This window comes from Giraffa tippelskirchi, chromosome 4 (assembly GCF_054371585.1).
Source record: "Giraffa tippelskirchi isolate mGirTip1 chromosome 4, T2T-mGirTip1v1.2.pri, whole genome shotgun sequence".
NCBI lineage: Eukaryota > Metazoa > Chordata > Mammalia > Artiodactyla > Giraffidae > Giraffa > Giraffa tippelskirchi.
Genome location: NC_137278.1, coordinates 132,277,318 through 132,292,376, shown reverse-complemented (window position 1 = coordinate 132,292,376; position 15,059 = coordinate 132,277,318).

Below are 15,059 nucleotides of genomic sequence, written 5' to 3'. Positions count from 1 at the left end.
AGCCCTAGATATTTTATTGTCAGGTTTCTGTAGTCTTCCGGATCTAACTTCGGAACTGTGATTCTTATTCCTAGAAAAATTGTTAGAATTTGTGGCCAAATCCTCTGATGTTTAGCTGTTATCGTTATCACAATCAAAGCATTTATTTATTCAACAAATATTTATTAAGCATATACTATATGTTTTAAATTATTGCTCTATCTTTGAAGATAGAGTGATGAACACAATAGATAAAGTCTCTGAGTTCACAAGCTTAAAACTCAGTTGGGAAGAAACAAACATAAACAAGTAAATGTTAGATAATATTAAGTGCAACAAAAAAAGCAATGTTACAAGGGACTTCCGGGTGGTCCAATGCAGAGTACTCTTCGTTCCCAATGCAGAGGGCAGGGGTTCAATCCCTGGTCAGGATACTAAGATCCCACATGCTGCAATTAAGACCCTGCGCAGCCAAATAAATTTTAAAAAAAGGAGGGGGGGAAACTGTGATAAGAAATGACTGGATTAGTCATTAGTGACACAAATTAGTGACTTTTCATTTCAAAAGAAGCCCCATTTAAGCTGAAGTTCAAATGACAGTAAGGAGCCAGCTAGCTAAAGATTCAGACAGAAGAATCCACCAGCACTAGGATGGAAATAAGTTTGTTAAAATCCAGAAAAGAGAGAGAGAAAGCCAGTTAGCCTAAAGTAGATGAAGTCTAAGAGGATCACAGGTGCTAGCCCATGAAAAGTAGTTTGGGCTAATTCTAAATACCTAGAAAGCTGTTGGTGATGGCTGTTGATGGTGTTAGTAAACTGGGGCATGACATGATCTGAATTGTGTTTCTAAAAGATCTTTCTGACTGTGGAGAATGGATTGGGGTTTGAGAGAAACAGGAGCAAGTGGAACAAACAGGGAGGTCAGTCAGGAGACTGTTATTTGTAGACCAGGTAAGGGGTGAGAGTGGCTTGACTAGAGTGATAGTGATGAATGAATTTCATTCAGAGAATTTGGGATATGTTTTGAGGCTGAGGTTAAGCTCACTTGCTTGCCGAAGGTGTGGATACAGAAGGTGAGGGGGGGGGGGAAGGAAAGAAAACACCTAGATTTAGAGAGTTTTACTTTATGCCAGGAGCATTGCACTGTCATATAATATTCACCACAGCCTGAGGTTGTTAATTGGCATTGTTCGTGCATTCATCAACAAATATTTATCAAACAACCACCATGTCCCAGTCACCCTTCCAGGTGCTTAGAATACAGCGGTGAGCAATATAGACAAGGTCTTTGCTTACAAGGAGCAAGTATTCTTTTGGGAGAAGACCAACAATCTACAAGTAAACAGTAAATAAGTTACAATTTTAAAAGTAATAACTGCAATGAGGAAAAATAAATAAGGCATTAGTGGGCTAGAAAGTAACTTGGGGTATTATTCCTCTCTTTTAAAAATAATTTTATGTATTTATTTATTTTTTTGGCTGTGCTGGGCCATTGTTGCTGATTGGGCTTTTCTCTCTTTGCAGAGAGCAGGGGCTACTCTCTAGTTGCATTGCTTGGGCTTCTCACTGCAGTGGCTTCTCTTCTTTTGGAGCACAGCATCTAGGCATGTGGGCTCAGTAGTTGTGATTCCCAGGCTCTAGAGCACAGGCTCAATAATTGTGATTCGCAGGCTTAGTTGTTCTGTGACATGTGGAATCTACCCAGACCAAGGATAGAACCTGTGTCTCCTGCATTGGCAGGCAGATTCTTTACCACTGAGCCACCAGGTAAGCCCCATACTCTCTTTTTATATATCCTAGAAAGCCTGAGGAGGTAACATTTGTGTCCATGACTTGAGTTGTTGCTGTTGTTTAGTTACTAACTCATGTCCAAGTCTTTTGAGACCTCATGGACTGCAGCCAGCCAGACTCCTCTGTCCATGAGATTTCCCAGATAAAGATACTGCCATTTCCTTTTCCAGGGGATCTTCCTGACCCAGGGATGAAACCTGCATCTCCCGCATTGGCAGGTGGTTTCGTTACCACTGAGCCATCAGAGAGACTTGAGTAATGGGTAGCTGTTATTACTGTTCTCTTACAGATGTAGAAACTGAGACTTAGTCATACAAGTAGCACACAAAAGTTATTTCTTCTGGAAGACCTTGATGAGGTGAGTGTGTAGGAGTTAGATTGTATTAGAGGACAGGCTTTATAAAACTATAGAACCATCTCGTGCTTAAAAATATCCAGATCTACAAAAGTTATTTCAAAGAGCCACTTTTTAATCTGGCCTCAGAAAAGGACCTTTTCTGTTGGGTAAAGGAAGTTCCTTGTAGAGCAGCAATTTTATGTTGGATTATTGGGCCTGAATGAGGTTGGCAGTAGTCCCAGATTAGGTTTTAAGCACTGTAGGATAAAATAAAGAACTGGATTCAATTCAATAAAATTTTATTCATCTCTCCCTTTGTATCAGGCACTCTTACCATGTCTTGCACACTAGGTATATAAAGGTAAGTAACAGATGCCTTTTTTATTGCTTGTCTTTCCAGGTTAACTCTCTACCCTTTTCCACCCAGATTTGTGTCTAAGAGGTAGACCTTGATCCTTGGATCCCAGGGGGGTTCAGCCAAAGAGGAACACTCACAGAATGGAAGGAAGAGATGGTCTGTTCCCCCCCTGAAGGTCACAGCACCTCTCAAAGCACCCCCCTCACCCCAACACAGGCAGCTCTCATGTTCTATTTCCAGTAATTGCCTCCCTCACCCTTCAGGCCTACAGTAGTAAGAGCTTCTCTGATACTCACCTGGGTGCTGCTCTATCCTCTTTGCTTTCCTACACCCTGCCTGCACCTTTGTAAATAGTCTCTTTATTAAAACATCCTCGAATTCTCTTGTTTTCAGTCAAGAAGAATGCAAAAGGACTTAAACAAAGGACTTTCTCTTGTGAGGTTTTTTTTTCTTTTTACACAGAAAGAGAAGATCTCATGGAAAATTTTCTCCTATATCTTGAACAGAACTGTATCATATGGCCATCTCTACTTACAAGAGAGCCAGGAAATTTTGTTTAGCATTTTGTTTTCCACTCTTTGCAAAGGAAAGCAAAAGAGAATAGGAACAAATGTTTAATGAACCATTCTAATAGACCTGCGTATCTTGAGACCAAGATATTTGTTTAATATCAATCGCCATAAAGGGAGGGCATAAATGGTTACTTAATAAAGATCACAGATATGCAAAGATCACCAATAAAGGATAAAATGAAGGAAGCAAACTACCCTAATGTTCGATAAATAAGCTTAGCATAAAATTTCTAGAGACAGCATCATACATTGCTCTATTTCAAACAGCTGAGATAAAATGAAGATGAATTGCTCCCAGAAAACTGTTGTAAGTATCTCTATGAAAAGTAAAGGGACTTCCCTGCAGTCTAGTAGTTAAGACTTTGCCTTCCAATTCAGAGGGTGCTGGTTTGATCCCTGGTTGGGGAGCTAGGATCCCACATGCCTTGAGGCCAAAAACCAAAACATAAAACAGAAACATTGTAACAAATTCAACAAAGAGTTTTTAAAAATGGTCCACATCAAAAAAAGTCTTGAAGAAAATGAAAATGTTTTTACTATTAATATGTTTGCATTGAAATGATGGGTTCCATTTCACAGATCTTCTTGGTTTCTCACAGTTTTGGTGGAGGAATAGTTATGGATTCACCTCCCTGCTGATATATCAGTTATCTATTGTTGCATAACAAACTATATGAAAACTTGGTGGTTTAAAACAACACCAATGTATTATTTCTGATGATTTCATGGATTGAATTGGCAGTTCTTCTGTTGGCTCTCTTGGACTCACTCATGGGGCTACCAGAAGCCACAGACCCTGTTGGAAGCCCCTCTCCTTCAACTAGCTACAGTTACACCTCTCTTGGGTTCTTGTAACCCTTTCTTCCCTTGCCCTTCAGGTCTAGGGGTTAGCACCTCTGGTGACTCCCCACTGAAGACAGACTCTGAATACTTCAAAACACTTGTAGATACTCCATTATCCTGTCCACATCTTTATGAACATTCCTTTCATTCTATGCTCCTCAATTCCCCATTTGAGTATGGAATCTATTTCCTGCAAGGATTCTGAATGATACACTTCCGAATGTCGTAGTTGGAAAAATTATCAAACAAAATTATAGCAAGTTTCACATTACAGTAAAACTAGCTAGAACCATAGAAGAAATTTCTCTTCAAAAAAAAAAAAAAAAAACGAAAAAAGAAAGGAAAGAAGAAAGGAAGGAAGGATGAAAAGGTGATTGATTCTGTCTGAAAAGACCAAAGAGATTTCACATGATAACTAATAAATGAGCTGAAACCTAAAGCTCAAGAATTCCCTAAGCAAAAAAGCAAAATGCTGGGATGGAGAGGGATAAATTAGGAGTTTGGGATTAACATATGTATATATGTATAATAAAATGGAGGGGGCTTCCCTGTTGGCTCAGTGGTAAAGATTCCACCTGCCAATGCGGAAGACACGGATTTGATCCCTTTTCCAGGAAGATTCCACATGCCATGGGGCATCTAAGCCCATGTACCACAACTACTGAGCCTGTGCTCTAGAGCCCAGGAACCACAACTACTGAGTACCACAACTACTGAGTACCGCAACTACTGAAGCTCCTCGCCTAGAGTCTGTGCTCTGCAACAAGAGAAGCCCCTGCAATGAGAAGCTCGCATGCAGCAATGAAGATCCATTGCAGTCAAAAATAAATCAAATTATTATTTTTTAAAACGGAGATACTTCCCTGGTGGTCCAGTGGTTATGACTCCATACTCCCAACATAGGGGGTATGGATTTCATCCTGGGCTGGGGAACTAAGATCCTGCATGCCACACAACTGGACCTAAAAAAATAAATAAAATAGATAACCAACAAGGACCTACTGTATGGCGCATGGAACTATGCTCAATATCTTGTAATAACCTATAATGGAAAAGAATCTGAAACATATATAATTGAATCACTTTGCCATGAATCACTACACTGAAACTAATACAACATTGTAAATCAAATGTTACTGTTGCTGTTGTTCAGTCCCTCAGTTGTCTCCAACTCTTTGTGACCCCATGGACTGCAGCACACCAGGCTTCCCTGCCCTTCACCAACTCACAGAGTTTGCTCAAACTCATGTCCATTGAGTCAGTAATCCCATCCAACCATCTCGTCCTCTGTCGTCCCCATCTCCTCCGGCCTTCTATCTTTTCTAGAATCAGGGTCTTTTCCAATAAGTCAGCTCTTCACATCAGGTGGCCAAAGTATTGGGGCTTCAGCTTCAGCATCAGTCCTTCCAATGAATATTCAGGGTTGATTTCCTTTAAGATCAACTGGTTTGATCTCCTTGCTGTCCAAGGAACTCTCATTCCATTAAAAAAATAAAAGTTTTATGGCAAAATGCTAAGAGAAGAGCAAAAGCACAGTGTGTTTGGAAATACAGAGTGGATCCTGTACTTGGAGCATTCTATGTGTGTGGGCTATGTGTGGAAATTAAGGCTGGCTATTTGACTGGGATCAGATCAGGGAGGGTTCTGAATGCCAGATTTAATCTTTATTCAGTATCCCAAGGGCTTTCAAAATATACCACTAGTGGTATGTAAGATGACTTAGCTAATACACAAACTTAAAAATTACATAACAAATTTTTTTGTTATGTAATTTTTAATGTGTGGTAGGAAAAATAAGAGCCTTAATGCCAAAACTATGACTTCACAAATATTCTTGCTTAGATGAGGCTGAAATTGATAGAAAGAAAAGACAGTAAAATGCTAAATAATTATATGGGTGGAATGGGACTATAGACATAGTCATCAAAATAGTAAGAGGTTTGGGAAGCTCTGCAATGAGCAGTGGGACCTTTGCTATTTCCCAGGTGGAAGTGTCACGGGGAGGACAGTACCATGAAGACAGCTGTGCTTTGTAAGGATCTTGCTGTTGACCCTGTGAAGAAGGATGTACCAAGAGAGACTGAGGCTGGAGGCAACAGCACAATTAGGAAGGTGATATCCAGGAGGAGAAAGATGAGGGCTTGGACCACAACAGCAACAGAAAGGATTCTGAGGACTCATACAAAGGGCACTCCAGACAGAACTTTAAAAGTTGATAACTTGATTAAAAGAGGCAAAATTCCATTTATAGATTTGGAAGACATGGGGATTATAGGAATTGCTTAGTGGGGGGATGGGAAGAGTATTGAATCAATGCACTGATTTTTTACATAGTTGTTTTGTTTGTTTGTGGATTTTTTGTTTTTGCCACATCACACGGCATTTGGGATCTTCGTACTTCAACCAGGGATCAAACCCATGTCTCCTGCAGTGGAAGTGCGGAGTCTTAACCACTGGATCACCAGGGAAGTCTCTAATGCACTTATTTTTGACCTGTGAATTTTGAGACAACTCCCAGCTATTCACATATTAATGAGCCAATTAAGGATGGGTATTTCTAGGCGCTTACCAGAAAAAATAACCAGAATACATATGCAGGTATCTTCCCTGCACATTTCATTCATCTGGTGCTTTCCTCATCCTTATACCTCTTTTTAAATTTTGCTATCATGGAGTTTGATAAACACCAACTCATTTCAGAAAAATTAGCAGTACTTAGCTCCTCTAAAGGGACCTTGCTTGGTCCAAGGACCACAATCAGCAACTTCCAAAATAACTGAATTATAACATATGAGAGCTGGAGGACCTTGGCGATCATCTGGTACAGTTATCCTGAAGAGTGAGGACACGTTAGAGTCGCTCAGAGAGTATGTTAATGAGCAGATTATTGGACCCTACACCAGAGTTTTTGATTCAATAGGTCTGGGTAAGAACCAAAAATTTGCCTTTTGAACAAGTTTTCAGGCAGTTCTGAGGTTGCTGGACTACGGACCACACTTTGAGAACCACTGATGAAGCACAGCTTCTCTAAACTACAGACTGAGAAAATGCAGCCTGGAGAAGTAAAGTGCATTATACCAGTGAAATATCATGGAAAGAATATGGACTTTGCAGCCAACCAGACCTGGTTTCAGATCCTGACTGACTCACTTTATGATCTCAGGCAGGTACTTCACTCCTCTGAGCCTCAGTTTCTCTTCTATGAAATGGTTAGAATAACCAGGTAGTAAACATTTGTCGTTCTTTCTGGCTGCCACAGAAAGACTGAGTTGCCAGGTAGTGGCTACGGTATCAGCAGTGCCTTCCAGCATCTAGTCAGTGCATCAACCCACACACTGAACTGTCCAGTGTTTAATGGCAGTTGCCACAATGCCCCTGGCTTGGTTCTGTGATCTGAGGCACTGTTTTTGGCTGTACAACCTTGGAACCAGACCTTTAGCCCTCCTGTGACCTGCAGAAATCCTCTGGAATCAAATACTGGCTTTTGCACAACTCTTGTGACAAGTAAATGAGATAATCCCTATCACTCAATTGGAAAATATTTGGTACTCATTAAATTGAAGCCATCAAAAGAATTATCATTATTAGCTTGAAAATGAATTAGCAGTTTGGCCAGAGAGGTATGCACAGAAGCAGATGGCCTGGCTCCCTCCCTGAACATCACTGAGAAAGGCAATGCTGGGAGGAGCACTCAGTCTAGCCAGCTTGGGAACTGGACTTGCTCAGGACACCTCCAAACAGTCATGGACTAGGGAAGCCTCGAATTAATTCATGAATACCAGATCTGGGTTCCCACCATGCTTTCCCTTTCCACTACTGAGGAAGTCTGCGCTCCTCTATCTAGGGCATTCCCTTTTCCAGTGAGGTACCAATTTGTTGCCCGATGAACAGAAAATTAGGATAAAGAAGAGGACTAACTCTGTGAAGGTATTTCAACCAGGTCATATGGAGACCCAAAGAACCATCCCTACCCCACCAGTGACCATATTCAGCACCTCTCTCCTCAAGATTATTCTAGGCATGGACTTCCCTGGTGGTCCACTGGTTAAGAATCCGCCTGCCAATGCAGGGGACACAGGTTCAATCCTTGGTCCATCCCTGGTCTGGAAGGATTCCACATGCCGTGGGGCAACGGGGCCTGTGCACCACAACTACTGAAGTGCCCATGCTCTGGAGCCCATGCTTCTCAACAAGAGAAGCCACCGCACCACAACGAGAGAGTAGCCTCCACTTGCTCCATAACTAGAGAAATCCAGAGTGCAGCAATGAAGACCCAGCACAACTCCCCCCCAAAATAATAAATTAATGCATAAATAAAGGATAAGGTACATGGTAACAAATTGATTGACTGAGTTGCCCATTTGCCACATTCCATTTTGGATTAATAGATTGATACAGGTTGATCAACGACTCTTTCTTTCATTTTGTTGTTGTTCAGTTGCTCAGTTGTGTCCAACTCTTTATGACCCTATGGACTGACTGCAGCATGCCAGGATTCCCTGTCCTTCACCATCTCCTGGAGCTTGCTCAAACTCATGTCCATTGAGTCAGTGATGCGATCCAACCATCTCATCCTCTGTCGTCCCCTTCTCCTCCTGCCTTCTATCTTTCCTAGCATCAGGATCTTTTCCAATAAGTCGACTCTTTGAATCAGGTGACCAAAGTAGTGTAGCTTCAGCTTCAGCTTTCCAATGAATTCCAATGAATTCAGCCTTTCCAATGAATATTCAAGCTTGATTTCCTTTAGGATTTACTGGTTTGATCTCCTTGCAGTCCAAGGGACTCTCAAGAGTCTTCTCCAACACCACAGTTCAAAAGCATCAATTCTTCGGCACTCAGCCTTCTTTATGGTACAGCTCTCACATCCATACATGACTACTGGAAAAACCATAGCTTTGACTAGAAGGACCTTTGTTGGCAAAGTAATACCTCTGCGTTTTAATGCACCATCTAGGATTGTCATAGCTTTTCTTTCAAGGAGCAAGTGTCTTTTAATTTCATGGCTGCAATCACCATCTGCAGTGATTTTTGGAGTCCAAGAAATAAAGTCTCTCACTGTTTCCATTGTTTCCCCATCTACTTGCCATGATGGGATAGGACCATATGCCATGACCTTAGTTTATTTGAATGTTTAGTTTTAACATTTACCCTATCTATTTGCCATGAAGTGATGGGACTGGATGCCAGCTTTTAACTCTCCTCTTTTACCTTCATCAAGAGGTTCTTTAGTTCCTCTTTGCTTTCTGCCATAAGGATGGTGTCATCTGCATATCTGAGGTTATTGATATTTCTCCTGGCAATCCTGATTCCAGCTTGTGATTCATCCATCTGGCATTTTGCATGACGGACTCTGCATATAAGTTAAATAAACAGAGTGACAATATACAGCCTTGACAAACTCCTTCCTCAATTTTGAACCAGTCTGTTGTTCCATGTTCAGTTCGAACTGTTGCTTCTTGACCTGCATACAGGTTTCTCAGGAAAAAGGTAAGGTGGTCTGGTATTCCTATCTCCGGGAGAATTTTCCATAGTTTGTTGTGACCCACACAGTCGAAGACTTTAGCATAGTCAATGAAGCAGAAGTAGATGTTTTTCTGGAATTCTCTTGCTTTTTCTATGATCCAACGGATCTTGGCAATTTGACCTCTGGTTCCTCTGCCTTTTCTAAATCCATCTTGAACATCTGGAAGTTCTCCATTCATGTACTATTGAAGCCTAGCTTGGAGGATTTTGAGCATGACCTTGATAGCATGTGAAATGAGAGCGATTGTGCAGTAATTTGAACATTCTTTGGCATTATCCTTCTTTAGGATGGGAATGAAAACTGACCTTTTCCACTCCAGTGGCCACTGCTGAGTTTTCCAAATTTGCTGGCATATTGACTGCACACTTTAAAAACATCATCTTTTAGGATTTGAAATAGCTCAGCTGAAATTCCATCATCTCCCCTAGCTTTGTTCATAGTGATGCTTCCTAAGGCCCATTTGACTTGACATTCCTGAATGTCTGGCTCTAGGTGAGTGATCACACCATCATGGTTATCCAAGTCATTAAGATCTTTTTTTATAGTTCTTCTGTGTATTCTTGCCACCTCTTCTTAATATCTTCTGCTTCTGTTAGGTCCATACCATTTTTGTCCTTTATTGTGCCCATCTTTGCATGAAATGTTCCCTTGGTATCTCTAATTTTCTTGAAGAGATCTCTAGTCTTTCCCATTTTATTGTTTTCCTCTATTTCTTTGCATTGTTCACTTAGGAAGGCTTTCTTATCTTTCCTTTCTATTTTTTGGAACTCTGAATTCAGATGGGTATATATTTCCAGTTTTACTTTACTTTCTTTCATTTCAGATACATTAATATCAAGCAGATAAAGTTGAGAGAAATCTTTTTCTCCTTCTGCCTTACTCTTCACTCCCTGCTTTATCCAATCAACCACCAAGTCCTATCAATCCCACAAATATAAATGTTTCCTGAAACTGTCCTTTCCATCTCTACTGCCACCTCTTTATCTCAACCAACACCATCACTCATTATCTCATTATCTGTTTTGCTTGCTCCCCTCCCTGGGCCCACTAACTCTAATCCATTCTCCACTTAGGAGCTAGAATGACCTTTTCAAAACCCAAATTTAATCAGGCCACTCCTTCAGCTAAAACCTAATTAATTTAATCCATTAAAATGACTACTTATTTCCTAGAAAAATGTCAAAACTCCTTAGTATAGTATTGCTACAATGCCTAATAGTATTTGCAGGTTCAGTTCAGTTGCTCAGTCACGTCAGACTCTTTGCAACCCCATGGACTGCAGCACGCCAGGCCTGCCTCTCCATCACCAACTCCTGGAGTTTACTCAAACTCATGTCCATTGAGTTGGTGATGCAATTCAACCATCTCAGCCTCTGTTGTCCCCTTCTCCTCCCACCTTCAATCTTTCCCAGCATCAGGGTCTTTTCAAATGAGTCAGTTCTTCACATCAAGTGGCCAAAGTATTGGAGTTTCAGCTTCAGCATCAGTCCTTCCAATGAATATTCAGGACTGATTTCCTTTAGGATGGACAGGCTGGATCTCTTTGCAATCCGAGGGACTCCCAAGAGTCTTCTCCAACACCACAGTTCAAAAGCATCAATTCTTCGGCACTCAGCTTTCTTCACAGTCCAGCTCTCACATCCATACATGACTACTGGAAAAAACCATAGCCTTGACTAGACCAACCTTTGTTGACAAAGTAATGTCTCTGCTTTTTAATATGCTATCTAGGTTGGTCATAACTTTCCTTCCAAGGAGTAAGCGTCTTTTAATTTCATGGCTTCAGTCACCATCTGCAGTGATTTTGGAGACCATGAAAATAAAGTCTGTCACTGTTTCCACTGTTTCCCCATCTATTTACCATGAAGTGATGGGACCAGATGCCATGATCTTAGTTTTCTGAATGTTGAGCTTTAAGCCAACCTTTTCACTCTTCTCTTTCACTTTCATCAAGAGGCTCTTTAGTTCTTCTTCACTTTCTGCCATAAGGGTGGTGTCATCTGCATTCCTGAGATATTGATATTGATATTTCTCCCAGCAATCTTGATTCCAGCTTGTACTTCCTCCAGCCCAGAGTTTCTCATGATGTACTCTGCATGTAAGTTAAATAAGCACGGTGACAATATACAGCCTTGATGTACTCCTTTCCCGATTTGGAACCAGTCTGTTGTTCCATGTCCAGTTCTAACTGTTGCTTCCTGACCTGCATACAGATTTCTCAAGAGGCAGGTCAGTTGGTCTGGTATTCCCATCTCTTTCAGAATTTCCCACAGTTTATTGTGATCCACACAGTCAAAGGCTTTGGCATAGTCAATAAAGCAGAAAAGATGTTTTTCTGAAACTCCCTTGCTTTTTTGATGATCCAGTGGATGTTGGAAATTTGATTTCTAGTTCCTCTGCCTTTTCTAAACCCAGCTTGATCATATGGAAGTTCACAGTTTATGTACTGTTGAAGCCTGGCTTGGAGAATTTTGAGCATTACTTTACTAGCATGTGAGATGAGTGCAATTGTGCAGTAGTTTGAGCATTCTTTGGCATTGCCTTTCTTTGGGATTGGAATGAAAGCTGACCTTTTCCAGTCCTGTGGTCACTGTTGAGTTTTCCAATTTGCTGGCATATTGAGTGCAGCACTTTCACAGCATCATCTTTTAGGATTTGAAATAGTATTTGCAGATGCTTTAATAAGTATTTGTTGAAGAGAGGGTGTCTGGACCTGAGAAGAACTTCCTTGTCCATTTGTGTGTTAATCTGGCTTGTTTAAATCTCAGAGCACCTCCTTATTTCCAACCCCTTGGAAGCACCTCATTGTAGTAGCCTCTGGCATTACAAAGTGATTTTCCTCAAGGTCACAGCTGGTGACTAAGCACCAAATAGAATATACAGCCCTATTGTTCTTAACTGGGGAACCACCATCAAGTGAGAAGCAATCGCAGTTCAAAAGTGACAACCACCAGTTGGACGCTTGACCCTCCTGCTACACTCCCACCAAGTTTCCAGGCCTTCATATAGAGTTTTCAAAGATAAAGGAAATCCACTTTCTTACCCTCCCAAAGAAGTCCCATTTATCTTTAGACAATTCCACCAGTTGTTGAAAATGAGACATTTCAAAGAATAATCTACCCTAGCCAGTTTATCAAGGGATAGAGGGAATGAGGGCAAGGAGGCCATATGAGAGAGAGAGACCAGTCCTCCCTGCTGTAGTGGGGCTAAGGTGCCTTGACCAGCTGCCTGTAAGAGAAGAGGAAGGTGGGTGACTTTGGCTTCAGCTTAGTTCAGGGAGAGATTCAGGCTCTCTAGCCTCAGAGATTCTACGAGCTCCTATAGACTAGCCAGGGACTAGAACAAGGAGAGGATGTGTATGGAGGAAATGGGATTAATCCCAGCTCAAATGTTGGGTGGAATCCCAGCTGCTGCAGCTGCTGAGGGCTTAACCAGCTGTTCCCTGGGCAGCTGCAATTTTCAGCCCAGACCCAGCTCTCAGGATGGCAGCTCTGTATCAGCTTAAGGCCATCAGCTCCAAGCAAAGTCAAGGCTCTGTGGAAAGAATAGCTGGAAAGCAAAGGAAAATAGCAGAGAGTCCCCAGTTCCATGAACTTCTGTTTGGACATCATGTGGTTTGAAATCAGACAACTGTGTTCTTAGGTTATGTGGTCTCAAGGAGGGAAGTTGAGAGACATTTTAGGTTTAGGTTTCAGAGAGAAGCAAAACGAGGACTGGAGATATTGCCTTCAATTCTCCTTTCCTCTCCTGTCCTGCTTCAATTTCCCTACACTTCCCCCACCACCATGGGTTTCCATAACATGTCCCCCATGGGAATGGACACATTTCCTACTTGTGATCAGAATTGGTGACACTCACATGCTCCAATGAGGACTACTGTACTTAGGGATAAAGATAACCCCAAAAGTCCATCTAATTGTCAATTTCTTTTTTTAAACAAATATTTATTTTTGGCTGCAGTGGGTCATGGTTGTGGCGCTCAGGTTCAGTAGTTGCAACGGACAGGCTTATTTGCCCCATGGCATGTGGGATCTTAGTTCTCCAAACAGGGATCAATCCCATGTCCCCTGCATTGGAAGGTGAATTCTTAACAGCTGGATCACCAGGGAAGTCCCAGAAGTTTCTTTTTTTAAATGCAAGTTTGATTTTCCCCCTCACCTGCTTCAAATCCTGCAATTGTTTTCCAAATTTCAGACAGAATTGAAAATCCTTCAAGTTACTCCATCTCCCTTGTACTGTACTGAACTTGTCAGTGCTCCTCAGATTCATCTTATCATCACTTCCCAACTCCAATCTTTGGCACATGCTGTTCTCTTTGCTTGAACAACTCTTATCCATCTTTCAGGTCTCAGCTTAAATGTCATTTCTCATCTCCTCACCACACTCAGCCACCTTCTAACCACTTATGCCTGTCTCCCCAGAGGACTTGTAAGAACTGTGCTTGACTTTACTGTCCTATCCCCATGGCACAACACCGTATTTGGCACATAGCAGGTACTCAACAAACCCTGATTAGAGACACCCCATTCTCATGGGAGATATTCATCATCAGCCAGGTCACATATAGAGACAATAACAGAGAGAAGCGGGCTTGAATGTGCTAATTGGCCACAAAATCCCCCATAGGGAAATACCCCAACCAGCCATAGACTGCTTCCCATAGACAGCTGCTTCAGGCTCCCAGACAGAGAAGAAAGCTTCCTCCAATAGATCAGGAACCACAAAAGCACAGTCAGGGATAAACATCTCAAGACTCTAGGTCAGAAATGCTAATTTTTCAAACAGAGTTAGTTATTTTTACTAAGGACCCCATCTTAGCACTGGGTCTTTTTTTTTGGCTGTATAGCATCTTCATTGCTGTGTGTGGGCTTTCTCTAGTTGAAGTGATCGAAGGCTACTCTGTAGCTGCAGCACGCAGACTTCTCCTTGTGGTGGCTTCTCATTGCAGAGTACATGCTCTAGGGCGTGCAGGTTCAGTAGTGCACAGGCTTAGTTACCCTGAGGCAGGTGGGATCTTCCCAGACCAAGGATCGAACCCATGTTGCTTGCATTGCAAGGTGGATTCTTAACCACTGAACCACCAGAGGAGTCCTGGACTCTTCTTATTTCAAACATTTCTAGAAGCTTACTTTATTCTGCTAGAGCTCCCATAACAAAATATCATAGACTGGGTGGCTTAGACATCAAAAGTTTATTTTCTCATAGTTTTGGAAGCTAGAAAAATCCAAGATCAAGGTTCCAGCCAATGCAGTTTCTGGTGGGAGCTCTCTTTGTGGCCCGTAGATGGCTGCCTTCTCACTACGGCCTTGCATGGCCTTTCGTTGAGCACTTGAAGAGAGAGAAAGCAAGCCCTCTCCTGTGTCTTCTTGAAATGACACTAATCCCGTCAGATCAGGGCCCACTCTAATGACCTCATTTAACCTTAATTACTTCCTTAGAGGCCCCATTTCCAAATACAGCCACACAGACATGAGAGCTTCAACAGGTGAATTTGGGGGTGACACGTACATTCAGTCCATAACAAAGCTCAATATTCCCTCTCCTCTCATTCAAAAAGAGCTGAGAGTCTTCTCTTGCTTTCTGGGTCGGTGTACCCACCTGCTATGGGTTACTGCCAGAAACTTGCACCCACATTTGTGTTTCCTTAAGCAGTGG